Source organism: Myripristis murdjan, chromosome 23, assembly GCF_902150065.1.
Source record: "Myripristis murdjan chromosome 23, fMyrMur1.1, whole genome shotgun sequence".
NCBI classification, from domain to species: domain Eukaryota; kingdom Metazoa; phylum Chordata; class Actinopteri; order Holocentriformes; family Holocentridae; genus Myripristis; species Myripristis murdjan.
This window is the reverse complement of record NC_044002.1, coordinates 7843845-7867481: the sequence shown is the minus strand read 5'-3', so window position 1 is coordinate 7867481 and position 23637 is coordinate 7843845. Positions and strand designations below refer to the sequence as shown.

Genomic DNA, 23637 nt, shown 5'->3' with positions numbered 1-23637 from the left:
ATAGACAGAATGTTAATAAGAAACACTCATTAATCCGGTCTGTGCAGGAACAGCACATACAAGTCATCCATTTTCCTTTCAAGAGTTTGCTCTCCATTTGAACGCGAACGTCATGTGAGAATGCAAATGCGAATCTGTTTTGCAGGAAGCATCTCCGTGAGCTTTCCGCGGGGCCAGTTGCCTCGACACAATACATGGTCAAAATGTAAAAGTTATCAGTGGAGTGCAGAAGTGAAAGAGCCTCTTCACCGCTCCGCTTTCCGCACCTGCACTGAAGGATTTCAATTCACTGGCAAAGCCCTCTCTGACAGTGCAGAGCCATTCTGCCAGGCTGAGATAAAACATAACACTAAAAAAAGTGAAATAATCAATTCCAAAGCAATGCTTGGGTATTAATCTAGAGCAGCCTGGGGGACGGGCCTCCCGCAGGATCGCACGATGATTTGCAGAGGGATTTGGGAGGTGATTCATAGGAAAACGTAATAGGCCTACACCAATATTTTCTGATATACAAATATTTCCCCATGTTTTTCATTCTTAGTCATTTCTTTAGAGAGAATAATCCTGATGTAAAGGCTTTATCCATAATTAAAGAGTAAAATAGCGTCAAAAGGAGGAACAAAAGTTATTCTTTGCCGCCTGTGTTCACCACTGAGCTCATAATGCACCTTTGTCACTTCTGATGAGTGTTGTTTGGGCGCCACAATTGGAGAAGCTTCAGAAACACAAATCAAGATAGACTGTTACATGAATTGTCCTTTATCCACCCTGTCCACTCTGTCTGTCTGCGTTGGAACAATGTGAAGGCACTAAAACTCTTTCCACTGTACACCTGACAGCACAATGTCCTTGTTTTACCCCTGAGGAAAGTGCAGTCAGTTGTAGACAAGAAGCAAGACCACATGGGGTCGACGGCCATTCTTGGTGCCTCTTTTTGCGCATAATGGCATCCGTATTCACTTATATTGATAATGCTGTTATGAAACATCAATGTTCAGAAAAACACTAATATCAGATAAGAATACCAGTGACGTTTATGGGCTTGATTTGAAACATGAAATCACAGTCCGCTTTCCATTCTTGCAAAGATTAATTTAATACCACTTCCTGAAAAGTGAGAGGTCTTAATCCTCCAATGGGATTATGGCTATCAAGAGTAGTGTAAATTTCCCTTTTTTCAACTGCATTAAAATCCCTGAAATATTCCAAAAACGAACGCCTATCTGTAAGATGTCAAACTTACAAAAGAAATGACAAGTCACATCCTTGCCTTGGCATCAGCCGCTAATAGAATCTATAGCGTGTCAGTGAGAAGAGAGAAAAGACCCACTAATGTCTACTTAACCCATATTTTCCGTGCTATTTTTTCTAACAATATTCCCTGCTGTGCAACCTCTTGTAAAATTAAAATATATTTAAATAAGTCTCTTCCCTTGAAATCTTCCAATGTGAATTTAATTACGGTTGTACCAGAGAAAATCCGAGTACACCGCCTCTTTATTAGAGCACCATGCCAGCTGACTGGAGACCACTGCAGTCTGTGACAAGGCTGATTTCTCTTCTACCTCTTCACAACAACCTTGAAATACATTCCAAGACATGGACAATTAAAGGAAGGAAAAAAAAAAAACCCTGAGAAGTCTGAAAAATCAAATCTTGTCATAAAAATTAGTGCTAGATCAAAGGCGAGTGGAATTTCATCTAATCTGCTTGTGAGGGATTCTCAGGAGCTTCTGGCCGGCTGTAATGTGTTGAGCTAACCTTTATGATCCTCACCGAGTGTTTATTCAAATCTGATCTTATCCTTTCTGTAGCCCGATAACCTTTGCACCGGTCTCTCCAAAGCTCCGTCCTGAACTTTCAGCCCAAATCTTTTCATCCCATTGTGAATTCTCAGCTCGGCGAAGAAAGTGATTTCCACTGAGGAGAGGCTGAACAGTGTAAAAGCCAAGATTTCAATAGCGCGGATTTGAAAAGGCCGTCTCGGCTGATGGATAAAGTTCAATAAATATGCAGGTGATGTTCTGTCGGGGGACAAAGAGTGGACTGGACGGCTTATCGTTTAGAGATAATGCTTGGTGAAAGTTTAATAAACAGCTACATGCTTACAGGCTTCTGAAGTTTGCTACTGGACATTTTCCTTGCTCATTTTCGATTTTTGGCCTTCGATATTGATTTTAAATGTGGCAAGAAACAAGCTGGGTCCTAATAAATAATAAATAATAATGCGCACAGTTAGTTTGGATCAATTGTTAGACAATCCCAGCGCTGCTTTTTCTTCTATCATATCTTAAGGGGTGAGAAAGAGCAGATATTATGGGAAGATTTATATATATATGAGAATTTCTTGTCATGGAGGTACCATGAATCTCTAAATCAAGCTAGAATTGTGTTACATCCTCTGATGTGGCAAGGAGTATTTTTATCTCTGCATCTGTTTGCAAGTTGTCTAACTACATGATTTATGGGTATTAATTGTCATTTTTAAGGTGTACAATGTAAAATTTCGGAGAATTAATTGAAACCGTTAGAGCCAATTGACGAAAAACATGGAATAAATACAGAATCTGACGTTTGCATCTACATGGTTCTCATCGTCAGTGTTTTTCGCTGATGAATTAATTTTTCCACCTTTTTTTTTTTTTTTTTTTTACCAGTTGAGACTAAAACAGTCCTCACTTCAATCAACCCTCTGCTGTGTTCATGCCACTCAGCGGAGGCAGCGACACAGTCGATTCAAAAACGTAGGTGCAATAATTTTTAAAAAAATTCCTCTCATCAGTGATTCTGCGGTCGGCTACATCAGAGAGACTTCTGACTGATTCTCCGACTAGGGTAAACGTCTGGTTAGGGCCGGGGCAAAAAAACATCAACAGCTCCAGGTGAAAATTCAAACGCGGCGAAGCGTCAAACTCATTACCATAACATCATTACATGCGGGAGGATATCAGCGTGGATAGCATGCCGTGTTATTCAAAGAACTGAATAAATTAACTTTGACGATGATGACAACAGCCACTAAACAACAAACACTGCATGTCTGTCACGAGCATTGCCGCATTAGAAAATATTCAATGATGATGAAAATAACAATTGGCCTGATTGGCACAGATTGCTTGGTGGTTACTAAATCATTAACATGACACTTGTCATTTCAAGCAAAAGAGTAAGCCTATCACACAGTTGGGTTTACCTGCGCTAGTGAGACGCCATTGCCCCCGTGTGCTTTATCAAATTAACCTTGCTTACTCCCTGCCACAAAAACTCCTGTGGTGATTCCCTTAATTAGTGCTGTTAGCTCTGAGTGGCACAGTGTTGGGACATACTGCAGTGGCAGGGGTGCGGTGGAAGGCAGGCAACAATGCAAATAGCTAAGTAAACTATCTGGTCTAATAATGGGAACCTCCAGCCCCGAGGTTAAACAGACACACTAATCACTCTCTTTGTTTGCTTTAGTTTTTCTATTCATCCAGGCGGCACCCAGAGCGACGGGTGTCTATGAATTTACAGCTCTGGCATTTCTGTGTGTGTAAAGCCAAACTAAATAAGTGCCTAAGGACACATCCAGCACTGAAATAAAAAAATAAAAAAAATTCTACGTAGGTCAAGAAACAGGCTTGATTGAAGGCATGCCGTTTTTCTTGAGAATTGCAGATCAGTCCGATATTCTTGGAGCAGACGGTTGAAGGCTGAGCATTTCCCAGCCCAACATGCAGATGGGATCCATCACATGTAATGAAAGCATCAATTTAAATATTCTAAGAGATGCAGCGTCAGGGTAAGATTGAGGCTTGGCTGACAGACAGTTTTTTTTTTTTTTTTTCCTCAGACAGAATTATATAATCAAGGCTTTTTTAGCCAGACACATGCGCCCCTGCTGGGATGCAGAGTGAGAGGAGACGACGATGAGCCGGTGAAGAAGTCTGCTGGGATCTATGGCCAGGTTCAGAGTTTCTGTAGACAACCCGCCATCATGATGCTGATACCGCAATAAAGTAGCAGTCCGCACTCGAAGACAGGCCTTGACAGTTGCAGTCAAGGGACACAAAGTACTAGGAAACTGCATTACAGACATTCCCTCCTGAGTATTTAAAAATGGAAACACCAGAAGGCTTGTTTTATGGCTTGTGCTTTCGATGAGGTCTTTCCAAAGCACTTAAGTCGGTTCATAGCAGTGTGAACATGCTTTTGTTGTAAGAAGGTTAAAACGGGGCTCTCGGGTGTGGGGCGGGCGTCTTGTAGAGATGCAGTAGTCTGCAGACACAAAACAGCAATTCCAGCGAGGGGTTTACCGAGGTGAAATTGTGATGAATGAAAATGTGGCATGAATGGTTTCATTCCCAAGAATTCCAGAACAAACTTTGCTTGGCGTACGCCTTTTATCATTTCCTGCAACCCGCACAGCACATCACTCCTCTGTGTAATAGCATTGTACTATTGCCACGCACAGGTGCATAGTGATCCATATTCAGGTTCTCAGTCTGCCGCAACCTTGCCTGTCTGCCTTCACCTCAATACAATGGTGCTGGGTAATTTTTGTGGAGCTTGAACTGTCAAAAATGTAACTTCTCTTTTGAAAAACTGACACCAATACCTGGCATAATCCATAGCCTTCAGGGGCAAAGACTTTCATTGGGAACTATTTCCTGCCAAAAAACACCAGCAAGTTGTATCTATCCACCTCTAATTCATTCCGATTGAGGATGAATGCTATAAATACAGTTTTCCAGTGTTCTTTGGAGGGAAATAGTTCAATGAAAACCAGCCTGGAAACCTCACCATGCCTCACCAAACCTCACCGTGTCTCTGGATGGATTGCACAGTAGGGATAAGAGGGATTTTTTTTTTTTTTTTGTCCTGTAATTTGCGCAAGCAGTTCCTTGACAAAAGTGGAAATTGCTCTCTGCGGTCATCCCTGACCAAAGAGTTTGTTGTGTGATAGCACATATCCTCACTCACTGACAATGATGAACGCTCCTGTTAAAACCTCTTACACCCAGCACAGTCAACCCTACTTCCCACCAGTCCCAGGGCACACAAGGGGAGGTGCTGACCCAGGTGAGGTGGTCTAAAGAAGCCAAATCCCCTCAGTAGATGGTTCCCTGCAGTGTTCATTTTGACAGGTATTTGAATCTTAGATTCCACAAAGAAAGAAAGAAAGAAAGAAAAACTTCACCAACAGGGCATGAATGGCCTCTTTCTTTCTCTTGAAAGCATTAATTTCTCCCCAGGTTACACTATGAATTCCATGTTATTGTTATTGTTGTTGTTAGAAATTTATGAGAGCACCTCATGTTAAAGCAGCTTAGTTGTCTGTTAGGTTGCTGGTGAAGGGGGGAATTTCTACAGGAGGAGCCTTCTGTTGGACTCTGTGGGTTTAGCTCTCCTCCATCACATGCACAGGGCACTCCATCATATTGAGGAACAACTCATTGCCCTGAGTCATGAAGGAGCATGGGGAGACTGCAGGTGACATGTATAATAACCAGGGAGGTCAGATGTAAAAACAGCTGACACTCACACCTCCTTCTGACAAGTCCTGGGTCACTGCAGCAAGAACAGACCCTGAAAAAAAAGGTAGACATATCCAAGCGATATAACTGTATGAACGGACAGGGTGTAGAGCACAACTCCGCCATGCAAATGTCCTCGACACACCCACTGAAAATGGCTGTTGACATGCCACACTGCACGTAGAGTGTGCATGGTCCCTGTCTGACGCACCATATTGGAGTCTTTTCCAGGCTTGGGAGACGCACTCATAAAGCCATCTGGCAAGTCACTTCTTGGATAGGGGTTTGCTAGACACACCATCCCCATAGCACAAAAACTGCTGTTCAGTGCATTGGATTGGGGCTGTGCGTTCAACATAACATGCCAACGGATGTACTCGGTATAATTTTACCTCTCTGTCTCCCGTGTGGTGTGGAGGACAAAATGCATCCAGCTGTGTCGTTCTCAACTGAAATGAGCTTCTTCATGTTCTTTTGAACGAAGGAGGTGTTTAATCTGAGAGTAGACATAGGGTAAACCGAAAGGGCATTTCACTCACTCACTCTTGACTGAAGTCAATGCAAGCAGTAGAGCTGTCCTGAGTGACACACATAGGCATGTACGGCTCCTTAGCCAGCGCCTCAAACACCAGTGACAGTCCCCATTGGGGTCAAACCTCCACTCGCCTATCAATGGGCTGCCCCTCACCGTGAGGCCGGCGCCTTTTTTTTTTTTTTTTTCAGATATGGTGTGTGTAGTGTCTTGAGCAGGGGCGCCGCCAGGAATTTTGGATCCCATGAAAAAAAAAAAAAAAGTATTTACTTGATGATGGTTTAATAATTTTATATTAGTTTTTACCTATTTTTTGGGGCCCCTGTCAGGCAAGAGCCCTTGGAATTGTCCTAACTTTCCCCCCATATACGGCGCCCCTGGTCTTGATGCCTTAGGTGCTCCAATGCCCACTAGTTGGGCAGGTGGGCAGCGAGGGAGATGTTGTATAAGGAGATGTTGTTGTCCTCAGAGAGACAGTCTCTAAGGCTCCTCCTTCATGGTGCATGCCGTCGATGTGTGATACGGCGGAAAGATGACAACTGGCATGGGATGGAGCACTTTCAGGCTGACGTGGCCTTCATATGGCTGACCAACGTGCCAGACAGATGTCCCATCTCTGCGTATGTCTGGCACTGAGGAGGCCTCCAGCACATGACGCATCTGTGCGCCCAGCTCAGTGATCAAGCTGCGGGTGCACAGGATGCTCCTGTTCTTCCTTCATGTCCTCTTGGCGACTTCATTCCTCGTCTTCCTTGTTGATCTTGTCGCACCTCCAGTGAGCGTGTCTCGCTTTTCACTGGAGAGGAAAGGATGCCAGTATCTTGGTGCACGGGCTTATATACTGCGCGGACGACAAACACACAAGGCAGGCCATCCTGATTGGCTGTAAATTTCAGTGAGCTAATCTGTGCTTGTGATTGAGAGCTAATACCCACAAAATCCAGTCGAGTGGAGCCCATGTGAGATAGAACCAAGTTTACCTGTTTTTCTTATGTCATGAATAAAGTTGCACCTACCTAGTGCATTTAAAATCAGGCGGCCCCCTGATGTGGACAAGCACATCTCTACATGATATTTTTTATTAGCCTGATCAGATGTAAATAACATTTGCTGGACAGCCCAGGCAGCTCTAAGGCATCTAATTTAATATGCACCTTAAAGGTATCTGAAAACCAGCATGAAAACAGGAAGATTAAGTTGAGAATAATATAATTATGCACACAATAATTTGGATATATTAGCTTAGTTGCAACAAAAAACCTTTGGGAATCCCCACAACAACATATAATGTTTACACTTTTTTACACAACCAGTGTAGTTGTCGTTCAGTAGACAGCAGACACTCTCACCGGCTGACAATCACCTGTCAGCCAGCAAATATGAACGCTCATTCCCATAACCTTACACAAAGTACACCACCGACACAATTCATGAGTTTATGGCCCATCTAGTGGATGAGCAGCTCAGCAAGCATGTTCCCCCCCATACATTTAGAGCGTCTCAGTCAGGCCCTACGCCTTTGAAGGGGGACTAAATCAGTGATGACAGTCTGTTGGGACAGGTTGGCAGCTTTATTTAATAAAAGTTGTCCCTCCCCAGAGGTTGAGGTAATTCATGGGAGAAGATTAAGGTGATAGAGTGTGGATAAAGACAGCAGCCTGCGTCAGGGGAGCACCCGAGAGAGCACACACTCCGCTCAACCTTGATAGACATTTTCAATGCCACACATGTACAGTAAGTGTGCGCCGCTTGGAGCAAGGCAGAAACCTATCTTGGGTCGTACTAGGCAGGAACCCACTTCTATAGATCCGATCAATGAGCGACACATCTCATCTGTACTGGTCGTAATCCTCACAGCACATGTATTCAGCATTGTGAGATTTACTCTTAGGGAATGCACTGCCGGCTCGCAAGGGAGAATACAACAAGGACAATGCGATCCACGTCCAAAGCAGCCTATTAGGTTTTTGAAAACCCTCTTGATCGTTTGAGAATTTTCTGAATAATGCTAATTATCTTACAATACCATAGAATTGCCAGGAGCCCTCAAATCCTTCTCCTACATGATTAGGAAACACTAGAGTACACTTATGTTTATGCAATGTCTGATCAGACTAACGACTTTTCCTATTAGCATAATGAATGAATTAAAGCACCAGAGACAAAGATCATTAAGCAGATTTTCACCATGGGGAAATCATTTGGACAATGTATTGTCTAACTATGTGAGACAACAGCAATGCGTCATGCGGCCTCAACATGTTTCACCCGCCAGCTTTTGCAAATCCTTCACTGAAGCAGTGCTGGTGTTTGCATTCTAGTGGAATGACCTTCAGTTCTTCAAGGTGGCTGTTTCATTTCAAAAACAGGGGCTGGAATGCTTCAAGATCGCTCCTCTGCCTTCCCCTCTGTGATTAGTCATAACAGTGTGAATGGCATGCTGCATCCAGTCTTAATGCATTCAGTGACATGCCACAAACACAAACTGTTATCGCGATACTACATCTGTTTACCTGCACGGATTGACTTGGTGTACGAAACACAACTGTAGCCACAGGGCTTATCCCTTATCTGTTGCTCCTGTCTCTTCCTCAACTTTTTTTTTTTTTTTTTAAAGTTGAAGTTATTTTGCTGCCCGCAGTTCAAAAGCAAGGTGTGACATTCTTCCTCTCTTGCTCTTCATTCGTTTTTAATAAGCATGCAACGTTCAGTAAAGAGCTTTCAAAACTGCTTTGATTTCTGCAAGGTGCTGCGACTCGAATTTGCATTTAAACATGAGGAGTGCCTGTTAGTGGCTCATCTAGAAGCACGGGTGAGAGCACTACACCACTCTGGGATAATGGTCTCAGAGGGCCATGGCTTCCATAGAGGGTACACACATGTGTTGAACTTAGGGCACATTCATTTACATCGGAGGCTGTCAGTCCCACCTCCGAGCCGTCATAACTTTCTTTGATTGTCGTGCAGAATGTATGCATTATGTATATCGGGGGGTTACAAGTGCTCGGGGTTTGTGAACTGTATAATTTAAGTCGTGGGGGCTGAGAGCTCACATCCCGGGCCAGCTTCATGTTACCGTCCAACTCTTGAAACAGCATCATTAGCTCCTTATCTTCCCTCCTCCAAAGATGAGGTGAAAGTAACCCTCCATCACGTGACTGGTGCTCAAACCGAATAAATATGCTCTCTCTCTTTTCTTGTCCAACAGTGGCCATGGCTAACAACTGCAGGGCTGGAGCCAGACAAGTCCATCACTTCCCTGTGACAATAAGAGCCTCTCTGGTGCTACACTGAACACAGACACACTGAATGTGCCAGCCGAGTGTGAGGAAGCCCAGCGGACTGCTTAACACCCACTGTAAGTAGTGAGAGACTCTTACCCCCTTAAAGCAGTGCAGCCTCCTGCCAGTGTCTTCCACTCCACCTCTTAACAAGTCAAACCCTTTACGGATTAACTCGGTTGTGAATGAGCCTCGAGTCATTTGTAAATTATGACCACACCACTCAAATCTTGTTATACGTGTGAGATATGGCAGTGCTGTTTTTTTTTTTTTACAGATCTCACATTAATATTATCTTAACATTAATTGCCGCTGCTATGCATAAATTTCAATCCAACTGTTGGACTTCACTGGTCACAAAACATAATTGTCATGCCGAACACAAACGGCATACTTACATGTTCCCTCCTATAAAGAAGCGGAGTCACTTCATCAAGCGTAGCAGGTAGCATAAATTATCTGAAATTGGGAAAAACAGGATTTTTTTTTTTTAGAGATAATGTGCAGCTGGTTTGGTGTGCTTCTTAATTTACGTTTGGTCGGGTTTTTCCTGCCATTTTATGGGCTCAAATCCTATCATGCTTGAGTATACTGGACACCTACAATACACGTGTAACCCATTTATCTCATTTTTCTCTTCATTTGCAATAGCTTGTCCTGTTTCAGTAAACCTGGATGAGCTCTTGACCATGAAGTCAAGAGTAAATAATTGTCTAACCCAGTTGTATGCTTTAAGCTACAGTCTACACCCTCATCCTGACACCTTGAAGCTGGAGCTTCAATCGTATATTAGTAAATCCCAATCAGATAGTTGTTTGTTGTTTGATTCAATCCACTGGTGTTTACTGCATCAGAAAAAATCAGGTTGTGTCAGGTAAGGTATCAATCACAGCAAAGCAAATTAAATTGACTTTCAAATAGCTTGCTTTGATCATCTACACTGCCAAAAAAAAAAAAAAAACACTGGCAAACACTGTTTGAGCCAGGTCTGTGATTTGCTTGATTAGATGGGAGTGTTCTCCTGTGGTTGAGGAACATATTCGAATAATTCAAAAGCCATCAGATCAAGTGTCACTCTGTTACGCCGGATTCTCCGCAGACAAAACTGACAGCATGTATAGCAATGTGTCAGCACTTGATATCAGCTTCGGCACTTCTCATGCTGGGGTGTGTGTGGGAACATTATCAGCAGACCACAACACGGCGCGCACTCACACGCGCACACATACGCACGCAAACAATCCCTCCCAGTTCAAAGCACTGCATCTCCATTTGAGATATGGTTCTGGACAGCACTGCCATGATGAAGTGGCAGAGCTCTTAACAGTGCTGTTGGTGGAACAACATCAAACGGTGGTGTGTGTGTGTGTGTGTGTATTTGTGTTGGGGAGGGGTGTTTGTGTGTGTGAATTCTTTTCAGGCGAGAGTTTCTGATTGTGTCTGTGTGTGTCCTGGTCTGCCTGTGTGTCCTGGTCTGCCTGTGTGTCCTGGTCTGCGGGTGTGCTTTTGTGTCCGAGCATTTATCTGTATACTTTTGTGGGACGGTGCCTGTGTTTGTGCAGACCACATCCCTCAGGACCGTCAGGTCAGTGCCATGTCAAGTCAGCCAAATCCCTGGCACAGTTTAACAGGAGAGGGCAGCGTCGGCCACAGAGTTCAAGAGTGGTGGGAACAGCCTCACCAATTAGGACCAGTAACCCAACAACCTTGCCCTACATTCACCCAGCACTGGATCAAGATAACAGTGCTGACACACACGCTCAGACAGATAGGCGTGCATAAGGATCTGCTCGCTGCATACCCACACTTATACATATGCAACACCATGCCAAACACCATCCATTAACTGCAACACGGGCTCGTGCCAGAGCACACCATTGCTGCTAGGATGTGTCAAATATGCATGAGGGAGTGCAGGTCTATGTCTCATTCTATCCTTGAGGCAATTAATACAATCGTTTCCAGGGCCAAGCACCTAGGGATGCACATGCCAAACCTCTCCCTGGGCTTGTTGAATTTTTTAGGTAGATTAATTTACAGGTACGTTGGCCTGAGGCTTGGTGCTAGACCCTTCTCTGGTTTAATGGATTGGCGCCGTCTGCAGCCTGACGGCTGGCCGTATATTGAGAATTCTCCATGCTGATGTATGGTGTCATCATAGGGAAAATGTGCACTGAGGAAAATCTGAATCAGTGTGTTAAAAAAAAAAAAAAAAAAATCCAATCTGATGTGCTAATTGGGATGCAACAGCAACTGAGCGGCGCTGTGTTTGATGAGGCGTTGTTTGTAAAAACCGAGTTCACTTTGCAACGATGTTTAATTTTTCAATTATGACAAGCTGGGAAATGCAATTAATACACTCTCAATCTTCCATGTGCATTGCTGTTCTGCAACAGATTACTCTCTGTTGAGGCTAGAGCCATTTAACCTTTACACCAACGCAAATATGGTATTTGGAGACTTTACTGCCACAGAGCATTACGTTTTTCATCCACCTCTGTGGCACGCTGGTCCTGCAGAGAGGCTCCTGCAGTGTGCATTGTCCTCAACATATTGCAAAACATTTAATTCTGACTTGGTATTTGCTGTTGCTTCTGCAGATGTTTTTGGCCTCCAGTCAGTTATTGATTGAAATGTTCAGCCTAGTGTGAGGAGAGGGGGGCTGGCATCCAATTGCATTCAGTTGGCGGGAAAGCAGCATTGATCGTGCTTAAAGTGACAAGATTGAGGAGGCCCACTTTGACACGTTATCCCTATTGTAGACAAAGTGCGGGGCCAGAGGTGCAGTGTGGATTGGCTCCTCTGATCATGAACGGCCTGAGACCTATGAATCAGTCCTCCTGGCCATGCAGCTTGACAATACATAACCAATTTTTCATACTGGTGGGGCAGTGTAAGATTCGGATTGACAGCCCATGTGATTTAAGAGGACAAGTAAAAGCTATGGAAATGAATAGGCCTCATGCACATTCTGACAGGTTGAAAAGTCTTCACAGCCCTAGCAATAATAACCCATACTGTAGAGCACATAAACCGGTAGTATATTTGAGAAGGCAGGTACTGCAGGCCGACAGCATGAGCATCTATGGGATTTTGTCGGGCATAATTCACTATCAGGGCGTGAAGCTGATATAGCCTCTCCCACTCTTATGATCATCCATCAGGTAAAATTGCTTTCTTCTAACATTAGGCTGTCAGCAAGAAATAACAAATGTAGCCGTGCAGAGCAACACATGATTACTGGGTAATAATGCCCTGAGGTCAGAGGACTGTGACCTCATTCAGAGCAGCTTGTTGAGGAGAGCCAGCGAAACAGCAGTCGCGTTAGATCAAGAGTCACCAGGGAGCGGCTCATCTTCATCTGAGGTGGCTGCTGTCAGGCAACGCATTATGCTGTGATGTCTTTGTCAACCCTTGTAATTGCATGTTTCATATAATGGAAAACATGTAATTTGGAGCGTGGCAATCTTAAAAGGACACACTTGTGGAGTGGAAAAAAACGACTCGGGAGGCTCGGGAAAGGTTCGAAAATACATGGGGGCATAATTGAAAGAGCTTGTTGCTGCTTTAGCCATGTCCTGGTGGGCTCCTTGACTGGTGTTCAAAACAACCTCCATCACGAGCGGCGAGCTATTCCAAGGCCCGCGTTCTGATTGTTACACTGCAAATCCAACGCTACAATCTTCCAGGAAATTGCACGGGCATTTCAAGCGGTCTAATTGAGATACAGTACACTTACACGCCCACTACGTTCGGTAGGGGTTTCCAGATTGAGAGGAAAATATAAAGGAGGCAGATGGTGGAAGAACCTGAATGGCGTGAGATGAATGTTTTGAAATTGCGAGAATATATAAATAAAGGGACCAACAGGCAGAGTCGAAGTGTGATAAAAAGCGAGGGAATGTAACAAAAAAAAAAAATGTTAAGATAGGTAAACAAAAGCAGCAAAAATGTATGGCGGATGAGGGAGGAGAACTCGCTTCTGGAATACAGAATTGATGTAGCAGGAGCCACTGGGCCATGCATCAGTGAGCCCAGCTTCTTCGAGCCCTGTGTTCCCCTTCCTCTGTGACACCTGCGGGTCTCTGGCTCCAGCAAGACATGTGCTGCATCGTCGATTACCCGCAAAATAAGAGAGGGAAAGCTGGTTGCAAGGCGCTTAACAGACTCTACACGACAAGCATCTATCAAAATCAGAGGCAATCTCAAGAAATGATGAACAAAAAGGAAACGATCTGCCGTATTTTGTCATTTTACTATAAACAAAAAATGTTTTGAGGTGATAGAGCATAGTTGAATGCAGTTTTGTGATATGGAAAAATACAAAATGGTTAGAAATGAAAGGCAATCTGTATTTGGACACAATATCTTTTATTTTTATTTTTATTTTAAGGCAAATAACATTTTCTGCTTTTGGTGAAATGGTTGTACCTAAAATTGCTTTGAGTGGGAGAATGACACTGTCAAAATGAACCATAGAATTGGTCTATTGAATGATTTTCTTTTTCTTTTTCTTTTTCTTTTTTTTTATTTAATTTCTCCTCACTTACTTTAAATAGCAGCAGCCTCCACATGAGCAACATAGAATGGCATGTTTGGGTGCCAAACATGTGACCTCAATGCAGTCTTGTTCTTTTTCAGGAATGACTCAAAGGACATTTTAATGAATGGAGCTCGGGGAGTGAAGAATTGGACATCATGGGGAATGACATGCTTTGTCTCTGATAGACATACTGAATAAAACTGGAGAGAGATTTGTGCAGTGATATTATGGCTAGGCCTGCCTTCATTTGGCTAATTAGAATCACTTCAAACTCAATGCAGATATTCATTACGTGATCTTGTTATGATATTATTACTAGGCATCTATGCATTTAAGAAAACAAATAACAATCAGGAAGCGTGCCGCGCTGTGTGCGCCATGGCCCTCTGCATAAAAAGACCTTCACCCTGCAGACCAGTGCTTGCTTTATGTCCACTTTTGCCAGTGTGATTGAAATCAAGTGGCTGAAAGGCATGTTCTTACTGGATAAGTCAAATGTGACAACTGACTTTCAGCGGCTCTCCAGAGCCTTGGGTTGTCAAGTATGTGTGTGTGTGTGTGTGTGTGTATGTGTGTTTTTGTGCGTCTGCACAAATTGTACAAATGCCTAAATTGACCAGATTATCAAACAGGCATAATGAACAAATACTGCCCTGATGAGCTGTTTGAATTTCGTGTTTGATACAATTTATTTTGACTTTCAACTGCAAATCAAACCGCAGAGGGCATTTTGGAATATATATGCATGCATGCATGCCTAATATGTTATGATATGACTATGAATTCCTCAAGCATGTCAACGTATTTCAGTCATCTAAGCATTTCCATGATTCAAATGAGCCCCTTTTCCAGCCGGCTGGGATTAGTGATGTTCTTCTGAATGTGTGTGTGTGTGTGTGTGTGTGTGTGTGTGTGTGTGTGTGTGTGTGTGAGCAAAGTAAATGAACAATGTGTAGAAGTGTGTCCGCTTCTTTGTGTGTGAGTGCGTGCAGGCACTTGTATACTTGTGTATGTTTTGTGTGTGCGACCACCTGCTTGTAATGAGCATCTGACCATGCTTGGATCATTTCCCTCCTCGGTTTTAATTAGGTTCTAAATGTCAACATATGAACCATTCTCTTCCGCTGTCTGAATCACCATGTGTGTGCAATTTGCTATTTGTTTGGTCTGCCAAGGAACTGTTGTTCATCTTTTGTCACATGTTGACCCGTTGGAAAATTAGCAGAGAGAACGTGAATGACTCAAAAGGCAGGGCCAAGTATAGCTGCCCGAGGCGCCTCTCACTTCCTGACCTCCATTCTTCCAACATACATCACACCAGAGCGGATCACACGATGTATGTGCCCTGGCAACCACCAATTAAGGCCATGTATCTTTCACATGAGGGCTATTGCTTAATCAAAGCTCTGAGAATAATGAGCTAAAGCAAACAGTAATTACTGGAACCAGGTCATTGATTACAGTTCTGTCTCTGATTGGCCCTATGGGGATTTCTAGGCAAGAAAACATCCCCAAATATCTGCGTGACTTCACACATACACGGCTTTACAAATGAAATGAAATGCATTAATCTTGCAGTGTTCACAACGTGTCTTTAAACTAAATGTTATTCATATCACTTTGCACACAAGCCAAATCCACAAACAGCATTCAGGAATGGAGATGGATGACGCTTCTTTGCCCAACGTATTCAGACTCGGCCATTTATTCACTATGTAATGATATCTATTCGTGGGGTTCACATTAGCTGGGTGAATTATGCATGTCGTATGGATTTGCCCTCTATATGAGGAGGTGGGGAAGGCATGATTGCGCAAGCTGCCATCACATTAGGGAGGGGTCTGCATGGGCTTGGGAATATCTGATCAGCCAAGTTATTTTGATCAGGGACATATTGTCAATGTAATCCCAGAGAGAGGGGGCGTTGCATTTGGTTAGAGATATGGCTCTCCATGGGTAATGGGGGCCAGCCACAGCACGGAAAGAAGTAGCGCTTTTATAAATGTTACAACAAGTACGAGATGGATCCATTTCCCCGGAGTGTCCTGACAACAGATGAAGCACTTCTGACACGCAGCCATGGTGGCATTTCCTGCATTCGAACAAGAGGACCCAAACATGGCTGGCTTGTCTAAAGGATCTGTGTTTTTTCCAACCCGGCCCGTATTAAAATGTTAACATCCATCATTTATAAATGTACAACCTCACCGCTATCTTCAGCGGCTTCTTGTTAGCCTCGTTTCCAGCCTCAAAACCCTTTATAAACGTCCTTTTTTTGAACCACAAGCTGACAGCACAATCAAACACGTGTTGAAACTGTCCACCCAATAATTGGTTGCAGTGACGCTTTGTAACAAGTTTTATTTGGCATTTAAATAATATGCTGCCCTCTCTACACAGTTATTTTGCTGGTTGACTAATGCTGTGTTTACTTGAACTCAGACGTTTGATTTTCTGTCTTTTCTCTAACGTGCAATAATATTGTATTCACAGTGTCTGGAAAAAATTAATGCTTTGTGGGAAAAACCAAAGAAAAGAGCATCACTGTTTCATGAGATGACTCTGTGAACACAATGTTGTCGATATTAACAGATATACATGGTAATTTATTATGAACGTTAAATGGAAAATTGATGATTTCGAGTTCTCTATTTTCAAAATGGACATTTAAAATTGGTTTGAGGTGGAAAATTAACACCGTGTTGGATTGCATTGAAGGCTAGGAGGAAGTTCATGCAGTGTACAGTTATAAATGGCAGGTATCAACATTTTAATTATTCAAAATATGGGAATTATCCTTTAAATGCGTGTGTGCAATAGCCTTCTTCTCAGAGTCTCCTTCTGCCTGTGCTCGGGGGAGGTGGTAATAACACCAACCAGGAAAGGACATTAGCAGTGTGTCAATCCAAACAGCTCTCTTGTCGCACTGTAATGAGCAAAGGTATTGAATTATCTGTGTACACTGTTTGTCTTTAAGGAGGTTAGGGCAGTCATAAAGGGCTGCTGGTTGTGTGAGCATTAGCAGTGGGGAGACCGCTGTCAAATCATTACCATTCATCACCACTATTATCATTAGAATAGGTACACCCATAATGGCACACACCAGCACACACACACAGACACACACATGCACCATATGTGTGCATATATAATCTTCCATTACAAGCCTTCTGCCCTCCCATCTAGTCACTGAGAGAATGCAAGGGAGTTAGAGGCACCAGAATTTGCATACATGTTGCAGCCAGTCAGTGTGTGGGTAACATGAAAAATGCAATTTTCTGGGTGACTTCCCCCTCTCGAAGATGGCAACGCTGAGAGAGGGAGAGAGAGAGGGAGAGAGAGAGAGAGAGAGAGAGGATACCACCTCTGACGGCTCAGCTGCTGGGATTTCTCATGATTTCAGCTGCTCGCACAAACCAAAGAGATCAACAAATCAACAGAGAACAAATCAAATCAACGTTTTTGTCTCGACAAAGGCCCGACCTCGGTTAAAAGCGAGCCGGAAATTTTGGACACCGCGAATCATCGGAGATTTCGGGAGCCCTGTCTGCGAGGTCACGTTGATTTAAAATGGGTTAGCCTGCGTTCTTCTGCGAGATAATAGAGGGAGGCATTGAGTTCAACAAATAGAGCATCCAAAACATCTTCCCTCTGCAGCTATGGGGCATTCTGGCAGAGCTGAAAAAAAAAAAAAAAAAATGCGATACGGAGCAAAAAAGACAGAGACAGTAGGGGAGAAAATGAAGGGATGTGTGCCAGGGTCACATCTGGCTCCCTGCTATTTTGTTTCCAGAGATTTGCCCATCTGAATAATTCAAGTCCTCCAAAGGGTTTTATGGCCCAAGCACTGGAGTCAAAACTGTCTCCAAAGCTGAATCAAACATTAACATTGACGAGAGACTTTTTTTTTTTTCCAATCTTTGCTTCAATCAGGTAAAAAGAATAAATAAAACCTTGGCCTTCCTAAGATGGATCGATGCGCTGACATGAATCTATCTCATGGAGAATATCAGACATACCCATGGTGTCCATGATGTTAAATTTATGACAAGCTGCCCTGCAGTGAGACTTTCGATTTGGCACATCAATAGCATTCAGTAATTTCTAAACCGAAAGAGCAAGTGGTCAGTGGGGAGTCTGGAATAAGAAACACCCAACTCCTTCACGAGAAGCTTTTTCTGCTTCCCCCCTCTGCATTTTAAGTGACAAGATTATTCCATGAATGGTGAAGTAAAGTACGGTAACAGCTTTTCAAGTGGCGATGCTTGCTCTGTGCAAGGGAGCAGCTTTTAAGAGCACTTTTCCAACACACTGAAGAGCAGAAAAGTGAGATGAAGTAGCCGAGCTGCAGAGGTTTTAACATGGTGCTTGTTGGTTTTTCAGTGTATGGTTGCTACAATTTATATTATTGAGCCTGATAATGTTATTCCGGCGGGGAAAAAAAAAAAAAAAAAAAAAAAAAATCTCAGAATTGACCTTTCAACATGTCTCCTGTCCAGTCCTCCAGCCTCATGACAGCATGTATTGTGAGATGTGGTGCTCAGCTTTAAAAAGGGGGTTTAAATCTGCAGTCAGAGCCACAGCAGGACAGTGGCCAGCTTTGGGGAGGAAGAAAGGGCACACGTCTAAGTCCTGAATGTGAGGTGTCAGCATTTGATTAATGCCTGACATCATTGTACGTTTCGACTTGGGCAGGCCGATAAACCGGGAGAAATCGCTGATGGATGGCCACCTTCCTTCGAGATAAGGCTCATTTCTCTCCTTGGGACATAGGTGATACAGAAACTAGAGAAATCTATTTTTACACTAAAGACCTTGTGCGTGTCAAATTGGGGATCCTATTACCTGTTGATCCACTGCAACAAAATTGGCTTTGTCTTCATGTATCCTTGCATGAAATGGCTTTGGCACAAGTTGGTGGAGCTGTTGAGATGTGCAGCTTCCGAGATACAGATTGCATTTCTTGTAGCTCAGCCAGATGATAAGATGCCAGATAACACGGTGGATAGCTCATCTGGGTAGCATCCCGGTGTGCGCGGAGGCCCCTCAGGTGCCATATACACACATACACATGAAAGATTAATCACCTTGTTTGTGTCACACACAACGCGAAAACAGCTCCAGCCTGCACATAACCATTTGCTACCTTTAATATCACCTTAGGGGTTGCTTTAAGATTTACGTTTAATAACACACCTCTCCTACAGCACTGCAGTGTCTTATGGATAAACTACAGTGTTCATGTGTTTCTTTAAGAGGAAACATTAGGCTTGACATTAGAATTTAATGCCTAAAGCTCAAAATTTCAAGTAAAACCTGCAGACTAAATACAGAAATGAGTAGTTTTGCTTCAAGGCAAAGAAAGTGACATCATAAGTCTCTCAAAATGTAAAAAAAAAAAAAAAAAAGGGCCAGTACAAGTTTATATCGCAAATAACACATTTCAAAAGTCATTTCTCATATTCAGTCTTAAAATCGTGTTTTTCCTAAAATGAGTAGAAAAAGCAAACTCTGCCAGAGGGAGTAAGAAGAAGTAAACATTGAGGTGTAAATGTGTAGAATCTTCCGTAAATCACATATTTCCCCTAAAAAAAAAAAGCGCTCCTTAAGATTGACAGCATGGACTCCATACACATGTCACGTAAATCAAGGCTGTCACTTGACCGTTAATAGTGTTCATATGAAATAGTCAATACTTAAGATTGATGATGATTAGGACAGCGGAGCAACTGGACTGGTGATCAATTGTCTGGATATAGGGGCTGAACAGTTAAACTGTTAAGACGGACGTGCCCTAAATCATCGCTCACAAACTAATTCACCGGCTAGTAATCACATGCCTGTTGGGAGAATTTACATCTTTCACTGAAATGTGTTAATTAATTTAAAACAACGTAATTAATTCAGAAAAGGGAAAACACAGTAAGCAACATGTAAACATTTTGGGATCCTCATTTCCATGTGACCACTATACGCATAATGTATTCTCAAGCGGGCGTTAAGATTCACTTCCTTTTTCCCCAAAGGCGCGCCTGGGAGGAAGATTAACTGTACCTTCCACTATGCCGACTGCGACTAATATGCAGTGATTCCCAAAGGAGACAACTAAATGAAATGTCAACATCTATGTGACATGTGATGAAAATTAATGGCATCCCACATGGGAGAGACAGACAGCGAGGGGCGAAAAGGCAGAGTGGAGTCTGGTAAACTGTCATGTCTGGTGAGACAGGAACTCACTCACCCAAGTCGAATGTGGAGTCACTCTACTTGCCCCCTAGTGGTTCACTTTGGAGAAACTGGCTTCGCACACATGGGTGATATGAAACCACAAAAAAAAAAAAAAAAAAAAAATGATGACGGCACTTTGTGATGTTGATGTCAGTGGGAATCAAATTCATGCTGGAAAGCGATGTTAGGCGCCTTCAAACTTTCTTGTCATGACGGAAAAAAAAAAAAAAAAATCACTGCGGTGACAAACATTGAAGCAAAGCAGGGAGAGAGTTACCCGCTGGCCAGAGGGGATCCCTTGATTCAGGTTTCATATATCAAACCAAACAGTGCCCCGGCTCTGCGCACACTGACTGTGTTTTCAGCTGGTGGGGGTATTGTGTTCGGCTCACTGGAGTTCACCTTTTCTAATCTCTGTCATACACCTTCCTCATCTCCTCGCTGTAATTATGGGCTACATTCACCACGGCTGATTCGGCAGCCCTGGTAATCGTATTAAGTAATCCCACCACTGAATGGGAGCGACGGGACATTGTCAGAGAACTTTTCCTAAGATGCTTAAGCTGGAGGAGCGCCAGACATGACTCTATTCCACTGCTCTAATTTTCCCTTTTCTTACTACTGAATGTCAGTTCACCTTCATCAGGCTGCGACTGGCCATGCTTTCTACATGGCTGTTGTTTCGGGAGCAGGGCAGATGGGATTTAAAGGAAAAATCCACCCTAAAACACCCGAACTGTGGTAAAATAAATAAATAAATAGAAGCTCTTGACAATAGAGCTAACAATTCTGGGCTTATTTCATCGATTTGTGGTGTTTTTTTATATTCCCATAAAAACCTCTCCAGATGTAGACAGCAAGACGCCACATATGAAGATATTTTCATCATAGCTATAAGTTTGATGGGGTTTTTACACACTTGCAGGGTGCTTCTGCCAGTAATGAAGAACTGCAGGGTGACAGGTGCTGTGCAGCCTGTTGGTGCAGGCCTTGCATGCTGAATTGGATGCTTTTGTTGCTGCAGAGTACAAGGAAGTTGGGCTTGCAGCCGCAGGCGGGGCTTTGGGAGCGAAGCCGAAGCTAAATTAATTGGATGTGATCAACGTTGCACACGTGTGGTCATTTCTCAGACGACCTCTCTTCGACTCTGGCCTAATGGAAAATCACTCTCCCTTCAGTAGCCATTACCCCTACAGTCCCATTCATCTCAGCCAATCAGAGGGCCAGAAGAGAGGAAAACCTACCACCTGATCAATATTCCAAGAGGGACAGAATGTACAGATAATGCCATTCAGACACACACTTTCCCTTCCCTCTGCATGGCTTTGTTGCTGCGTTTTCAAAGCGGCTGTATCTGATCATTGTCGGCCTCTTCGCTGCCAGTAGCAAGGAAATATTTGCTGCAAAATGCATTGTTTAGGGAGTCACTCCAAAACATGTTGCATTTGCTTTGGTAGGGATACTTGCGCTCAGTGGGAATCCACATGTGCGCCAGGAGTTTTGCTGCACTCATTCCTCCTAAATCTTTTAGTTCAGCTAAGTTTACAACACCCACTCTAAATTTAGGCAGAGAGAATGGTGTCTTCTGTCAACAGGCCAAGAGTACACTGCGCTTTTTCATCTATTTACATCAACAGTGGCCCACTCACAATATATTTCACTGTCATCCTCATGAGGTGTTTGAATATAGAGGCAGCACTTTAATCCAACACTTTTTTTCTTCTTGGGACGTACTGTAGCTGTCTGCTTGGTGAATAATTTAAATGACAGGCTGACAGGAGACTTTAATCATTCTCTCCCTGTCAAACAGGAATCTGAGGGCACAGGCTGAATCATAACATTATAACCCACCACATAATTACAAATTATAGTTCTGAGTGGGACTGTAAAATCGCCTTCTGTCTGTGACAAAATGGTGCCAAAGGGAATAAAGTATTATTGGAAGTAATATGTCATTTTGACCATTTTTTAAAATTTTGCCAGACGAGATGGAAGTAGATACGGGCATATTTTAATGTCTGTCTCTAGCAAAGTTCCAGGCCAGGGATTCTTACTATTAACACCTTACTATTTTGTTTTGGAGTTTGTGTCAAACATTTTTCATCCACAGCGAAGTTACAGAGGTGAGCTACACTTGTTAGCACCAATCTATTGATATTGGTAGTAAAGAATGTCTGCAACAAAATCTTCAAAATCTTCAGATACTTATGTCCACTACCTGCATATATTAAATATTACAGATAGGCAGTGCAGTACATGCGCAATGAATTGCAAAAATGTAGTAAATAAGTGTCACTGCCTCCCCTGTGTGATTCCAGCGTAGATAACTGAGGCTTGATCAATACAGTGATAACAGCTTCAGACAGAGAAGAGCTCTGCTGCACTGAACATATGTCCATCTACACACACACACACACACACACACAAACACACACACGTTCAGAGCCCCAGGTGAATGTACAACAGTGCAACCCACACCACAAAGAATTTCATTATGAGGCTCAATTTAATTTCAGTCCAGCTTTTTAAACTAATCTGGCATTTCTCTGCCATCTCTGGCCATTTATAATGTTTTTCAACAATTTAATTTTCCTCAGAATTTATCTCAGGCCATCAGCTGAATGATCAATTACCATATTGCTCTATCAATTCTGTGGAACACTTAGCAGCTTGCAAAATGTGCACTCTTGAACTCTTGGCAATTACATCAATGAAATCAGTAGTGAGAAAAACTGTTCTTGTATGACGGAAGCTGGCAGAGCAAAAAGCTTTGAGGAGCATTCTGCTAAGAGTGTGCAGTGACCCATTACTGAAGTCTGGACTCGCTGGCTGCTCGCTGCAGCCTCCCCAGTCCCTCATGCACAAAGCCGGCGCTTTTATTACTGCAGGGGTCATTGATAATGGTCCTTTCCTGACTGTGTCTGAGAGCAGAGAGCTGCCCAGTGCCCACAAACCATGTGGCTTTTCTTTTCCGTACACAGACACACAGCACGGCTTTGCAACGCTGCGTGAAAAGCATCCACCCTGCTCTGCCACTCGCATTCATTATGAATAATTTGCATGTTTTCGGATTTTTTTTTTTTTTTTTTTTTTTTTACATTTCCTAAAACAATCATTCTATAATACACAAAATTCCACTGTTGCACAAGAGGATGACAACCTACAGCCTTCTATACAGCTGTTAATCTGAGGCTATAAATCTGATTGGTAACTCCTTGTCACCCACAGCCACAGGAAGGCAGTGTGGCTGAGGGTAGCATACTGATGCCAGCCCCTGGAGTCTGGCTGCGGCCGTCCAGCTGGACTGATGCCTGGCAGCGCCTCTGCCTGCCTCCTAACATCGCAGGCACACAGACGCTTAGCAGTGGTTTATCAAGCCCACTGTGCCATGAAAGCATGGCGACGCGAGGCCTGCAGATTAAAACCACTCAGAGCTCCATCACTGCCAGAGTAAATGCATAACTCCATACAATAACAGATTTGACAATAGTCATACCACTGGGTCACAGCCAGATGGAATTATCATTTCTTTGCGAG

At 43.2% G+C, this 23637-nt stretch overlaps 1 protein-coding gene across 2 annotated transcripts in view; it reads left to right on the top strand.

The window, feature by feature from the left end:
- The window catches only part of chrm2a (cholinergic receptor, muscarinic 2a), a 65129-nt gene that overhangs the window by 15454 nt on the left and 26038 nt on the right, over nt 1-23637 (top strand). For both annotated transcript variants that reach the window (XM_030045358.1, XM_030045357.1), the window contains exon 2: nt 9254-9403. The gene's annotated coding sequence lies outside the window, so the exon portion shown is untranslated. The remainder of the gene's footprint in view (nt 1-9253; nt 9404-23637) is intronic.